This window comes from Pongo pygmaeus, chromosome X (assembly GCF_028885625.2).
Source record: "Pongo pygmaeus isolate AG05252 chromosome X, NHGRI_mPonPyg2-v2.0_pri, whole genome shotgun sequence".
In the NCBI taxonomy this organism is placed as follows: domain Eukaryota; kingdom Metazoa; phylum Chordata; class Mammalia; order Primates; family Hominidae; genus Pongo; species Pongo pygmaeus.
The window spans coordinates 67255173-67269469 of NC_072396.2; the positions used below are offsets into that span (position 1 = coordinate 67255173).

General features: G+C 39.1%; 1 protein-coding gene and 1 pseudogene across 5 annotated transcripts in view; both read right to left on the reverse strand.

The window, feature by feature from the left end:
* The window catches only part of MTMR8 (myotubularin related protein 8), a 137847-nt gene that overhangs the window by 36014 nt on the left and 87536 nt on the right, over positions 1-14297 (reverse strand). The gene's annotated exons all lie outside the window — the stretch shown is intronic.
* Positions 484-2132, reverse strand: LOC129024714 (importin subunit alpha-3-like; annotated as a pseudogene).

A 14297-nucleotide genomic window follows, 5' to 3' on the forward strand; every position in this document is an offset into this window, starting at 1 on the left:
ATACTGACTGTCCATCACTGAGCCAGACATTCATTCAACATTTTCCATTTGGACACTGCTTCATAGCAAGGCCTAGGCTCATTTTCCTTTTTCTTATATGGGCATCCAATTCTCTTTTATGCTTACAAGCCTTGAAGATAATAGTACTACACTTTCCCCTCAGTTTATATAGAGTAAGTCAATGTTCTTTCTCAGGCACTGAAGATCTGTGACCTGTAGCCCTTTTTACTATGAACAGTCTAAATAAGCATTCATGTAAAGTTTTCATTACATTTTGCCACTCATTCTCACTCATACCCATTCACCATCTTGACCACATTTGGGCATTTTCTGTGATTCTAAATGAAATCTTCACATTTTCTTTCCCAAATTAATGCAGAAGCAGATCCCATGAGCTAAGCTTGATGGAGCAAACCTTCATATATATATATATATATATATATGTATGTATGTATGTATATAAATTGTACCTAACTTCCACAATACTGTTCTAAAACTGGAACTGTTCTATTGGTATACTGGCAGATAAATTGAAACCAAATGTTCCACCTTGAATTGCCTCTGGATCAAGGCTAAGATCTTCATCAATATCATTTGAAGAGAACTGAGCAATCATCTCATAGGCTAATTTGTAGATGTCTCCATTTTTATGATTTTGAAGTTGTTCAATTTTCTCCAGTCCTCCACATTTTTCTATAAGATTGGCTATGGATTCTGCCTCGTTTTTAGCCATTTTTAATATATTACTTAGTTCATCCAGTACTACTTGTACAACTTGTGCATCTTTTACAGTCAGCTTCTGAGTGCCAATATCCCCCTTATCGAAAAGGTTTATTATTCTTGGTACAATATTGGCATCAATTACTGCCTGTATCTGCAGCTGATTACCTGCAGTGATGTTACAGAGAAACCATACTGCCTCTTTATTAATTTTCTCTTTGGGATGTGTCAGGCTTGCCCGCAAGTATGAAAGAGCATCATAATTCACAACTACTTCTGTTTGCTCTTCAATTCCAGTAGCCATGTTGCCCACAGCTTGAGGTACAGCAGTCTGAACTACTCGGCGGCTGAGCAGAGGAACCAAATGAGGAACTATTCCAGAGTCTACTACCATCTGTATTTGTTCATTGCCAGCACCAGTAAGGTAAGAGAGGGCCCAGTCTGTATCTACTAATATATTTACAAATGTATGATGAATTAGAACACAAAGAGCTGAAAGCATTTCCTGTATGGTTTCCATTGGTGGTGGTGGGTCTTTGTGGTGACATAAATTGGCCATAACCCAGGCTGGGCATGGTGGCTCACACCTGGAATGCTAGCACTTTGGGAGGCTGAGGCAGGAGGATTCTTGATCCCAGGAGTTAGAGACCAGCCTAGGCAACATGGTGAGACCCTGTCTCTACAAACAATTTAAACATTTAGCTGGGTGTGGTGGCACGCACTTGTGGTTCCAGCTACTCGGGAGGCTGAGGCAGGATGATTTCTTGAGCTCCAGAGGTTGAGGGTGCAGTTAGCTGTGTTTGTGCCACTGCATTCCAGCCTGGGTGAACCCCTATCACAGAAAAAAAATGTTTTGAAGTAAAATAAAAGTTTCACAACTCCAAGACTTATGACATAATCTCTACATCGGGAGAACCATCACCTATGATAGTTCTCAATGCCCACACTGCTTGCTCACAAACATTTTGATGAAGTGAATGGAGGAGCCTCAGGAAAGGTGGCACAGCATTGGACTGAACTACTGCTTGAGCTTGTTCAGAGGTTCTAGATGCAATGTTTGTCAAAGGCCATGCAGCTTCTAACTGTAAAGCATTGTCATCTCTTTCAAGACAATAGACTAGAACAGGCAGTATTCCAGATTTTATTTTTATAAATTGGTAGATTTCAATCACTGGACAAAGCTTCCTAGCAGCCTGAACTGCATTTAATTGAATTTCTTAGTTATCACTTGAAGCACTTTGAATAATAGCTACTAGAGAGGTATTTTACACTCCATAATCATCATTTGTATCAGTCTTCACAGGTATCTTCATTCAGTACGTTCCTTCTCTTTAGAGATGTTCATCTCTTTTATTCTTCCTTAATTCAACTACAATTTCATTTTGCTGTCTTCTCATAATCCCCAAGTTGTGGACTTTGTTCTTAAAATTCTTGAGCCATTGGCTGTCTAGTTTTTCATTGTCCACTATGGCCGAGCTGATGACTCCTTCCCCTACCCAGACCCCACAGGATCTGCCCCAACCACCATGCCACACCGACACTCCCAGGAACCAGGCTGCCTGCACTGCTATGCCGGCTGTGCCACTGCTTCCTTCCTCCTCCTCAACTGCCTGAGCTGAGGCCTTCTCCTCTCCCTGTACAACTCCCTTCCCCAACCCCAGCATGAGAGCAGATCAGGTGGAGACAACTACGGGAGCAGAATGGCAGCAACAGTGGTGGAATGTAATGCATGCTGAGAGAGTGAGATGGCCTCAATCTCTGCACACCTTTTCATGTGCTTATTTTTCATCTGTTATATATTCTTCAATGAACTGTTTATGTCTTTTGCCTATTTTTAACTAGGCTTGTTTTTACTATTACGTGTTAAGAGTTCTTGATATATTCTAGATACTAGTTTGTTACTGGATATGTGATTTGTAGTATTTTCTCCCAGTCTGTAGCTCTGTAGCTTCTGTAGAGGAAAAGTTTTTAATTTTATTGAGGTCTAATATATCAACTTTTCCTTTTATGAATCATACTTTTAGTATCAAGTGACTCACCTGAAATTTTTTCTAAGTTTTCTTCTAAAAGGTTTATAGTTTGAGCATTTTACATTTAAATTTATGATCCATTTTGTATAAAGTATGAGGTGTAGGTCAAGGTTAATTTTGAGGGGAGAGGGCAATGGATTGCTCAGCATCATTTGTTGAAAAGACTATCCTTCCTCCATTTAATTGCTTCTGTAATAATTTAGGCGTATCTGTGCAGGTTGGCTTCTGGGTTCTCTATTCTCTTCTATTGAGTTTTGTATCTATCCCTCTACCACTACCGCACAGACTTGATTACCATAGCCATATAAGTGTCTTGAAATTGAGTATAATGGTTCCTCCCACTTTATATTTCTTTGTCAAATTGTCTTAGCTATTCTACCTCTGCTGACTTTACATATACATTTTAGAATAACATTGACTACATCTCCAAAAAAAATCTGCCTGCGATTTTGATAGGAAATGTATTGTAATTGCATACCAATTTGGGAAGGGCTGACATTTTTACTATGTTGATTCTGACAATCCACGAACATGCAATGCGCCTCTCCATTCATTTAGATCTTTAATTTCTTTACCAGAATTTTCTAGTTGTCAGCAGATCTTATACATGTTTTGCTACATTTGCATTTATGTATTTATTTGAATGATTGTGAATGATATTTTTTTACTTCAATGTCTGTATGTTCATTGCTAGTATATGAAGCACAAGTGATTTCTGTATGTTGATATTGTGTCCTATGATTGTGTTGAAGTCACCTATGTTGATGGGTGCAGCACACCAACATGGCACATGTATACATATGTAACAAACCTGCACGTTGTGCACATGTGCCCTAAAACTTAAAGTATAATAATAATAATAATAATAATAATAATAATAATAATAAAAGGGAATTAGCTAAGAATTCAAAAAAACTTTCGACGAGGCACGATACTTTTTTTTTTTTATTTTTTGAGACAGAGTCTCATGCCATTCTCCTGCCTCAGCCTCCCGAGTAGCTGGGACTACAGGTGCCCACCACCACGGCCAGCTAATTTTTTTTTCTTTTTTGTATTTTTAGTACAGACAGGGTTTCACTGTGTTAGCCAGGAAGGTCTCGATCTCCTGACTTTGTGATCCGCTGGCCTCGGCCTCCCAAAGTGCTGGGATTACAGGCATGAGCCACTGTGCCCAGCTGACAGGGCATAATACTTTTTATGATTTCTTTTTTTATTTTACTTTATTATTATACTTTAAGTTTTAGGGTACATGTGCACAATGTGCAGGTAAGTTACATATGTATACATGTGACATGCTGGTGTGCTGCACCCATTAACTTGTCATTTAGCATTAGGTATATCTCCTAATGCTCTCCCTCCCCGCTCCCCCCTCCCCCGATCCCACACAGTCCCCAGAGTGTGATGTTCCCCTTCCTGTGTCCATGTGTTCTCATTGTTCAATTCCCATCTATGAGTGAGAACATGCGGTGTTTGGTTTTTTGTCCTTGCAATAGTTTACTGAGAATGATGATTTCCAATTTCATCCATGTCCCTACAAAGGACATGAACTCATCCTTTTTTACAGCTGCATAGTATTCCATGGTGTATATGTGCCACATTTTCTTAATCCAGTCTATCATTGTCGGACATTTCGGTTAGTTCCAAGTCTTTGCTATTGTGAATAGTGCCGCAATAAACATGCGTGTGCATGTGCCTTTATAGCAGCATGATTTATAATCCTTTGGGTATATACCAGTAATGGGATGGCTGGGTCAAATGGTATTTCTAGTTCTAGATCCCTGAGGAATCGCCACACTGACTTCCACAAGGGTTGAACTAGTTTACAGTCCCACCAACAGTGTAAGAGTGTTCCTATTTTTCCACATTCTCTCCAGCACCTGTTGTTTCCTGACTTTTAATGATTGCCACTCTAATTGGTGTGAGATGGTATCTCATTGTGGTTTTGATTTGCATTTCTCTGATGGCCAGTAATAGTGAGCATTTTTTCATGTGCTTTTTGGCTGCATAAATGTCTTCTTTTGAGAAGTGTCTGTTCATGTCCTTTGCCCACTTTTTGATGGGGTTGTTTGTTTTTTTCTTGTAAATTTGTTTGAGTTCATTGTAGATTCTGGATATTAGCCCTTTGTCAGATGAGTAGGTTGTGAAAATTTTCTCCCATTTTGTAGGTTGCCTGTTCACTGTGATGGTAGTTTCTTTTGCTGTGCAGAAGCTCTTTAGTTTAATTAGATCCCATTTGTCTATTTTGGCTTTTGTTGCCATTGCTTTTGGTGTTTTCAACATGAAGTCCTTGCCCATGCCTATGTCCTGAATGGTAATGCCTAGGTTTTCTTCTAGGGTTTTTATGGTTTTAGGTCTAACGTTTAAGTCTTTAATCCATGTTGAATTAATTTTTGTATAAGGTGTAAGGAAGGGATCCAGTTTCAGCTTTCTACATATGGCTAGCCAGTTTTCCCAGCACCATTTATTAAATAGGGAATCCTTTCCCCATTGCTTGTTTTTCTCAGGTTTGTTAAAGATCAGATAGTTGTAGATATGCGGTGTTATTTCTGAGGGCTCTATTCTGTTCCATTGATCTATATCTCTATTTTGGTACCAGTACCATGCTGTTTTGGTTACTGTAGCCTTGTAGTATAGTTTGAAGTCAGGTAGCATGATGCCTCCAGCTTTGTTCTTTTGGCTTAGGATTGACTTGGCGATGCGGGCTCTTTCTTGGTTCCATATGAACTTTAAAGTAGTTTTTTCCAATTGTGTGAAGAAAGTCATTGGTAGCTTGATGGGGATGGCATTGAATCTATAAATTACCTTGGGCAGTATGGCCATTTTCACGATATTGATTCTTCCTACCCATGAGCATGGAATATTCTTCCATTTGTTTGTATCCTCTTTTATTTCCTTGAGCAATGGTTTGTAGCTCTCCTTGAAGAGGTCCTTCACATCCCTTGTAAGTTGGATTCCTAGGTATTTTATTCTCTTTGAAGCAATTGTGAATGGGAGTTCACTCATGATTTTGTTATCTGTCTGTTATTGGTGTGTAAGAATGCTTGTGATTTTTGCACATTGATTTTGTATCCTGAGACTTTGCTGAAGTTGCTTATCAGCTTAAGGAGATTTTGGGCTGAGACAATGGGGTTTTCTAGATATACAATCATGTCATCTGCAAACAGGGACAATTTGACTTCCTCTTTTCCTAATTGAATACCCTTTATTTCCTTCTCCTGCCTAATTACCCTGGCCAGAACTTCCAACACTATGTTGAATAGGAGTGGTGAGAGAGGGCATCCCTGTCTTGTGCCAGTTTTCAAAGAGAATACTTCCAGTTTTTGCCCATTCAGTATGATATTGGCTGTGGGTTTGTCATAAATAGCTGTTATTATTTTGAGATACGTTCCATCAATACCTAATTTATTGAGAGTTTTTAGCATGAAGAGCTGAATTTTTTCGAGGCCTTTTCTGCATCTATTGAGATAATCATGTGGTTTTTGTCATTGGTTCTGTTTATGTGATGGATTAAGTTTATTGATTTGCATATGTTGAACCAGCCTTGCATCCCAGGGATGAAGCCCACTTGATCATGGTGGATAAGCTTTTTGATGTGCTGCTGGATACGGTTTGCCAGTATTTTATTGAGGATTTTGGCATCAATGTTCATCAGGGATATTGGTCTAAAATTATCTTTTTTTTGTTGTGTCTCTGCCGGGCTTTGTTATCAGGATGATGCTGGCCTCATAGAATGAGTTAGGGAGGATTCCCTCTTTTTCTATTGATTGGAATAGTTTCAGAAGGAATGGTACCAGCTCCTCCTTGTACCTCTGGTAGAATTCGGCTGTGAATCCATCTGGATCTGGACTCTTTTTGGTTGGTAAGCTATTGATTGTTGCCACAATTTCAGAGCATGTTATTGGTCTATTCAGAGATTCAACTTCTTCCTGGTTTAGTCTTGGGAGGGTGTATGTGTTGAGGAATTTATCCATTTCTTCTAGATTTTCTAGTTTATTTGTGTAGAGGTGTTTGTAATATTCTCTGATGGTAGTTTGTATTTCTGTGGGATCGGTGGTGATATCCCCTTTATCATTTTTTATTGCATCTATTTGATTCTTCTCTCTTTTCTTCTTTATTAATCTTGCTAGCAGTCTATCAATTTTGTTGATCATTTCAAAAACTCAGTTTCTGGATTCATTGATTTTTTGAAGGGTTTTTTGTGTCTCTATTTCCTTCAGTTCTGCTCTGATTTTAGTTATTTCTTGCCTTCTGCTAGCTTTTGAATGTGTTTGCTCTTGCTTTTCTAGTTCTTTTAATTGTGATGTTAGGGTGCCAGTTTTGGATCTTTCCTGCTTTCTCTTGTGGTCATTTGGTGGTATAAATTTCCCTCTACACACTGCTTTGAATGTGTCCCAGAGATTCTGGTATGTTGTGTCCTTGTTCTCGTTGGTTTCAAACAACATCTTTATTTCTGCCTTCATTTCGTTATGTACCCAGTAGTCATTTAGGAGCAGGTTGTTCAGCTTCGATGTAGTTGAGTGGTTTTGAGTGAATTTCTTAATCCTGAGTTCTAGTTTGATTGCACTGTGGTCTGAGAGACAGTTTGTTATAATTTCTGCTCTTTTACATTTGCTGAGGAGAGCTTTACTTCCAACTATGTGGTCAATTTTGGAATAGGTGTGGTGTGGTGCTGAAAAAAAATGTATATTCTGTTGATTTGGGGTGGAGAGTTCTGTAGATGTCTATTAGTTCCACTTGGTGCAGAGCTGAGTTCAATTCCTGGGTGTCCTTGTTAACTTTCTGTCTCGTTGATCTGTCTAATGTTGACAGTGGGGTGTTAAAGTCTCCCATTATTATTGTGTGGGAGTCTAAGTCTCTTTGTAGGTCACTCAGGACTTGCTTTATGAATCTGGGTGCTTCTGTATTGGGTGCATATATATTTAGGATAGTTAGCTCTTCTTGTTGAATTGATCCCTCTACCATTATGTATTGGCCTTCTTTGTCTCTTTTGATCTTTGTTGGTTTAAAGTCTGTTTTATCAGAGACTAGGATTGCAACCCCTGCCTGTTTTTGTTTTCCATTTGCTTGGTAGATCTTCCTCCATCCTTTTATTTTTAGTCTATGTGTGTCTCTGCATGTGAGATGGGTTCCCTTAATACTGCACACTGATGGGACTTGACTCTTTATCCAATTTGCCAGTCTGTGTCTTTTAATTGGAGCATTTAGTCCATTTACATTTAAAGTTAATATTGCTATGTGTGAATTTGATCCTGTCATTATGATGTTAGCTGGTTATTTTGCTCATTAGTTGGATGCAGTTTCTTCCTAGCCGTGACGGTCTTTACAATTTGGCATGATTTTGCAGTGGCTGGTACCGGTTGTTCCTTTCCATGTTTAGTGCTTCCTTCAGGAGCTCTTTTAGGGCAGGCCTGGTGGTGACAAAATCTCTCAGCATTTGCTTGTCTGTAAAGTATTTTATTTCTCCTTCACTTGTGAAGCTCAGTTTGGTTGGATTTGAAATTCTGGGTTGAAAATTCTTTTCTTTAAGAATGTTGAATATTGGCCCCCACTCTCTTCTGGCTTGTAGAGTTTCTGCCAAGAGATTCGCTGTTAGTCTGATGGGCTTCCCTTTGTGGGTAACCCGACCTTTGTCTCTGGCTGCCCTTAATATTTTTTCCTTCATTTCAACTTTGGTGAATCTGACAATTATGTGTCTTGGAGTTGCTCTTCTCGAGGAGTATCTTTGTGGCGTTCTCTGTATTTCCTGAAACTGAATGTTGGCCTGCCTTGCTAGATTGGGGAAGTTCTCCTGGATAATATCCTGCAGAGTGTTTTCCAACTTGGTTCCATTCTCCTCGTCACTTTCAGGTACACCAATCAGACGTAGATTTGGTCTTTTCACATAGTCCCATATTTCTTGGAGGCTTTGTTCGTTTCTTTTTATTCTTTTTTTCTCTAAACTTCCCTTCTCACTTCATTTCATTCATTTCATCTTCCATCACTGATACCCTGTCTTCCAGTTGATCGCGTCAGCTCCTGAGGCTTCTGCATTCTTCACGTAGTTCTCAAGCCTTGGCTTTCAGCTCCATCAGCTCCTTTAAGCACTTCTCTGTATTGGTTATTCTAGTTATACATTCGTCTAAATTTTTTTCAAAGTTTTTAACTTTTTTGCCTTTGGTTTGAATTTCCTCCTGTATCTCGGAGTAGTTTGATCGTCTGAAGCCTTCTTCTCTCAACTCGTCAAAGTCATTCTCCATCCAGCTTTATAGATCTGTTGCTGGTGAGGAACTGTGTTCCTTTGGAGGAGGAGAGGTGCTCTGCTTTTTAGAGTTTCCAGTTTTTCTGCTCTGTTTTTTTCCCATCTTTGTGGTTTTATCTACTTTTGGTCTTTGATGATGGTGATGTACAAATGGGTTTTTGGTGTGGATGTCCTTTCTGTTTGTTAGTTTTCCTTCTAACAGACAGGACCCTCAGCTGAAGGTCTGTTGGAGTTTGCTAGAGGTCCACTCCAGACCCTGTTTGCCTGAGTATCAGCAGCAGTGGCTGCAGAACAGCGGATTTTCGTGAACCGCGAATACTGCTGTCTGATCATTCCTCTGGAAGTTTTGTCTCAGAGGAGTACCCGGCCGTGTGAGGTGTCAGTCTGCCCCTACTGGGGGGTGCCTCCCAGTTAGGCTGCTTGGGGGTCAGGGGTCAGAGACCCAGTTGAGGAGGCAGTCCGCCCATTCTTAGATCTCCAGCTGTGTGCTGGGAGAACCACTGCTCTCTTCAAAGCTGTCAGACAGGGGGACATTTGTCTGCAGAGGTTACTGCTGTCTTTTTGTTTGTCTGTGCCCTGCCCTCAGAGGTGGAGCCTACAGAGGCAGGCAGGCCTCCTTGAGCTGTGGTGGGCTCCACCCAGTTCGAGCTTCCCGGCTGCTTTGTTTACCTAAGCAAGCCTGGGCAATGGCGGGCGCCCCTCCCCTAGCCTCGCTGCCACCTTGCAGTTTGATCTCAGACTGCTGTGCTAGCAATCAGCGAGACTCCTTGGGCGTAGGACCCTCCAAGCCAGGTGCGGGATATAATCTCCTGGTGTGCCGTTTTTTAAGCCCGTCGGAAAAGCACAGTATTAGGGTGGGAGTGACCCGATTTTCCAGGTGCTGTCTGTCATCCCTTTCTTTGACTAGGAAAGGGAACTCCCTGACCCCTTGCGCTTCCTGAGTGAGGCAATGCCTCGCCCTGCTTCGGCTCGTGCACGGTGCACTGCACCCACTGTCCTGCACCCACTGTCTGGCACTCCCTAGTGAGATGAACCCAGTACCTCAGATGGAAATCCAGAAATCACCCGTCTTCTGCATTGCTCATGCTGGGAGCTGTAGACCAGAGCTGTTCCTATGCGGACATCTTGGCTGCCAGTCTATGATTTCTTTATTTTTTAGTCTTTTGGCTTTCCTATTTATAATTCAGAATATAGTATCATCTATTATAGTTATACCTATGCTCTTCTGACAATATTTCCTAATTTTTTTATTTTCCAATTTTATAAACAATATTTTCATTTGATTCCAGTCCATAAACTATTTCTACATAACGATTAATAATACCATTTCTATAAATGTCATGTGCCGTATACGTGGCATGGCGTATACAGATAGTTTTGTGTTTTATGTTTTGTTATATAACCTATATTGAGTTAAATTTTGTGGAGTGTGTAAGCTCTGTGTCTAGATCCAATTTTTTTCTTTTTTAATATGTGGATATTCAGTTGTTCTGGCACTATTGGTTAAAAAGAGTTTCCTTTCTCTTTTGAATTGTCTTTGTTTCTTTGTCAAAGCTGAGCTGATTATATTTCTGTGGGTCAATTTCTGGGCTCTCCATTCTTTTCCATTGATCTATTCGTACTTGTTGTTTGTTTCCAATAACACACTGTCTTAATTATTGTAGCTTTGCAGTAAGTGTTAAAGTCAGGTAGTTTCAGTTCTCCAACTTTGTTATTCTGATTCAATATTGTGTTGGCTACTCTGAGTCTTTGGTATCTCTATATAAACTTTACAATCAGCCTGTCAGTATTCACTAAGTAACTTGCTAAGATTTTGACTGAGATTTTATTGGATCTATAAAGTTGGGAAGAACTGACAGATTGGCAATATTGAATCTTTCTATCCATGAGCATAGAATATCTCTTCATTTATTTAGTTCTTTGATTTATTTAATCAGATTTTTATAGTTTTCCTTGCATTGATCTTGCATATATTTCATTAGATTTATAGCTAAGTATGTCATTTTTTGTGTGCTAATGTAAATGGTATTGTGTTTTTAATTTGAAATTCCAGTTGTTCATTGCTAGTATGTTGGAAAGCAATTGATTTGTGTATATTATATTAAACCTGTAAATGCAACAAAAAAAAAAAAAGAGTTGTTCTCTGGTTTTCTAGATTCCTTGGGATTTTTTCTATATAAACAATCATGTCATCTGCAAATAGAGACAGTTTTATTTCTTCCTTTCCAATCTGTAGGTCTTCCATTTATTTTTCTTGCCTTAATTCTATGGCTAGGATTTCCAATACTAATTAAGATTTTGAAGTCACAAATTATGAATTAAATTACTGTCAAACCTTGGAGATAATGTGGGTTCAGTTCCAGGCCACTGCAATAAAGCAATTGTCACAGTAAAGTGAGTATCACAATAAAGCCAGTCACACAATTTTTTGGCATGTAATTATGTTTACACTATACTATAATCTATTAAGTATGCAACAGCATTACATCTAAAAACTGTATATACCTTAATTAAAAATACTTTATTACTAAAAAATGCCAGCAACCGTTTGAGCTTTCAGCAGGTAGTAATCTTTTTGCTGGTGGAAAGTCTTGCCTCGATGTTGATGGCTGCTGACTGCTCAGGGTACTGGTGGTTGAAGGTTGGAGTGGCTGTGGTAATGTCTTAAAATACGACAACAATGAAGTGTGCCACATCGATGTACTCATCCTTTCATGAAAGATTCCTCTGTAGCATGTGATGCTCTTTCAGGCATTTTACCCACAGCAGAACTTCCTTCAAAGCTGCAGACAATCCTCTGAAACCGTGACACTGCTTTTTCAACTAAGTTTATATAATATTATAAATCCTTTGCTATCATTTCAACAATGTTCACAGCATCTTTACTAGGAGTAAATTTCATCAAATAAATCACTTTCTTTGCTCATCGATAAGAAGCAACTCCTCATCCATTCAAGTTTTATCAGGAGATTGCAGCAATTCAGTCACATCTTCAGGAACCACTTCTATTTATATTTCTCTTGGTATTTCACCATATCTGCCATTATATCCTCCACTGAAGTCTTGAACTCATCAAAATCATCCATAAGAGTTGGCATCAACTCTTTCTAAACTTCTGTTAATGTTGATATTCTGACCTCCTCCCATAAATCATGAATATTCTTTTTTTTAAAAAAAATTATACTTTAAGTTCTAGTGTACAAGTGCACAATGTGCAGGTTTGATACATAGGTATACATGTGTCATGCTGGTTTGCTGCACCCATCAACTTGTCATTTACATAAGGTATTTCTCCTAATGCTATCCGTCCCCTAGCCCCTCACCCCCCGACAGGCCCTGGTGTGTGATGTTCCTCACCCTGTGTCCAAGTGTTCTCATTGTTCAATTCACACCTATGAGTGACAACATTCGGTATTTGGTTTTCTGTCTTTGTGATAGTTTGCTGAGAACGATGGTTTCCAGCTTCATCCATGTCCCTGCAAAGGATATAAATTCATCCTTTATTATGGCTGCGTAGTATTCCATGGTGTATATGTGCCACATTTCCTTAATCTACTCTATCATTGATAAACATTTGGGCTGGTTCCAAGTCTTTGCTATTGTGAATAGTGCCACAATATACATACGTGTGCATGTGTCTTTATAGTAGCATGATTTATAATCCTTTGGGTATATACCCAGTAATGGGATTGCTGGGTCAAATGGTATTTCTAGTTCTAGATCCTTGAGGAATCACCACACTGTCTTCCACAATGGTTGAACTAATTTACACTCCCACCAACAGTGTAAAAGCATTCCTATTTCTCCACATCCTCCCTAAAATCTGTTGTATCCTGATTTTTTAATGTTCACCATTCTAATTAGCGTGAGATGGTATCTCACTGTGGTTTTGATTTGCATTTCTCTGATGACCAGTGATGACGAGCATTTTTTCATGTCTGTTGGCTGCATAAATGTCTTCTTTTGAGAAGTGTCTGTTCACATGCTTTGCCCACTTTTTGATGGGGTTGTTTTTTTCTTGTAAGTTTGTTTAAATTATTTGTAGATTCTGGATATTAGCCCTTTGTCAGATGGGTAGATTGGAAAAATTTTCTCCCATTCTGTAGGTTGCCTGTTCACTCTGATGGTAGTTTCTTTTGCCATGCAGAAGCTCTTTAGTTTAATTAGATCCCATTTGTCAATTTTGGCTTTTGTTGCCATTGCTTTTGGTGTTTTAGTCATGAAGTCCTTGCCCATGCCTATGTTCTGAATAGTATTACCTAGGTTTTCTTCTAGGGTTTTTATGGTTTTAGGTCTAACATTTAAGTCGTTAATCCATCTTGAATTAATTTTTGTATAAGGTGTAAGGAAGGGATCCAGTTTCAGCTTTCTACATATGGTTAGCCAGTTTTCCCAGCACCATTTATTAAATAGGGAATCCTTTCCCCATTGCTTTTTTTTTTTTTTTTTTTTGGCAGTTTTGTCAAAGATCAGATGGTTCTAGATGTGTGGTGTTATTTCTGAGGGCTCAGTTCAGTTCCATTGGTTTATATATCTGCTTTGGTACCAGCACGATGCTGTTTTGGTTACTGCAGCCTTGTAGAATAGTTTGAAGTCAGGTAGTGTGATGCCTCCAGCTTTGTTCTTTTTGCTTAGGATTGTCTTGGCAATGCAGGCTCTTTTTTGGTTCCATATGAACTTTAAAGCAGTTTTTTCCAGTTCTGTGAAGGAAGTCATTGGTAGCTTGATGGGGATGGCACTGAATCTATAAATTACCTTGGGCAGTATGGCCATTTTCACGATATTGATTCTTCCTACCCATGAGCATGGAATGTTATTCCATTTGTTTGTGTCCTCTTTTATTTTGTTGAGCAGTGGTTTTTAGTTGTTCTTGAAGAGATCTTTCACATCCCTTTTAAGTTGGATTCCTAGGTACTTTATTCTCTTTGTAGCAATTTTGAATGGGAATTCACTCATGATTTGGCTCTCTGTTTGTTTGTTATTGGTGTATAGGAATCCTTGTGATTTCTGCACATTGATTTTGCATCCTGAGACTTTGCTGAAGTTGCTTATCAGCTTAAGGAGCATTCCCTTTGAAAACTGGCACAAGACAAGGATGCCCTCTCTCACCACTCCTATTCAATATAGTGTTGGAAGTTCTGGCCAGGGCAATCAGGCAAGAGAAAGAAATAAAGGATATTCAATTAGGAAAACAGGAAGTCAAATTGTCCCTGTTTGCAGATGACATGATTGTATATTTAGAAAACCCCATTGTCTCAGCCCAAAATCATGAATATTCTTAATGGCATCTAGAATAGTGAATCGTTCCC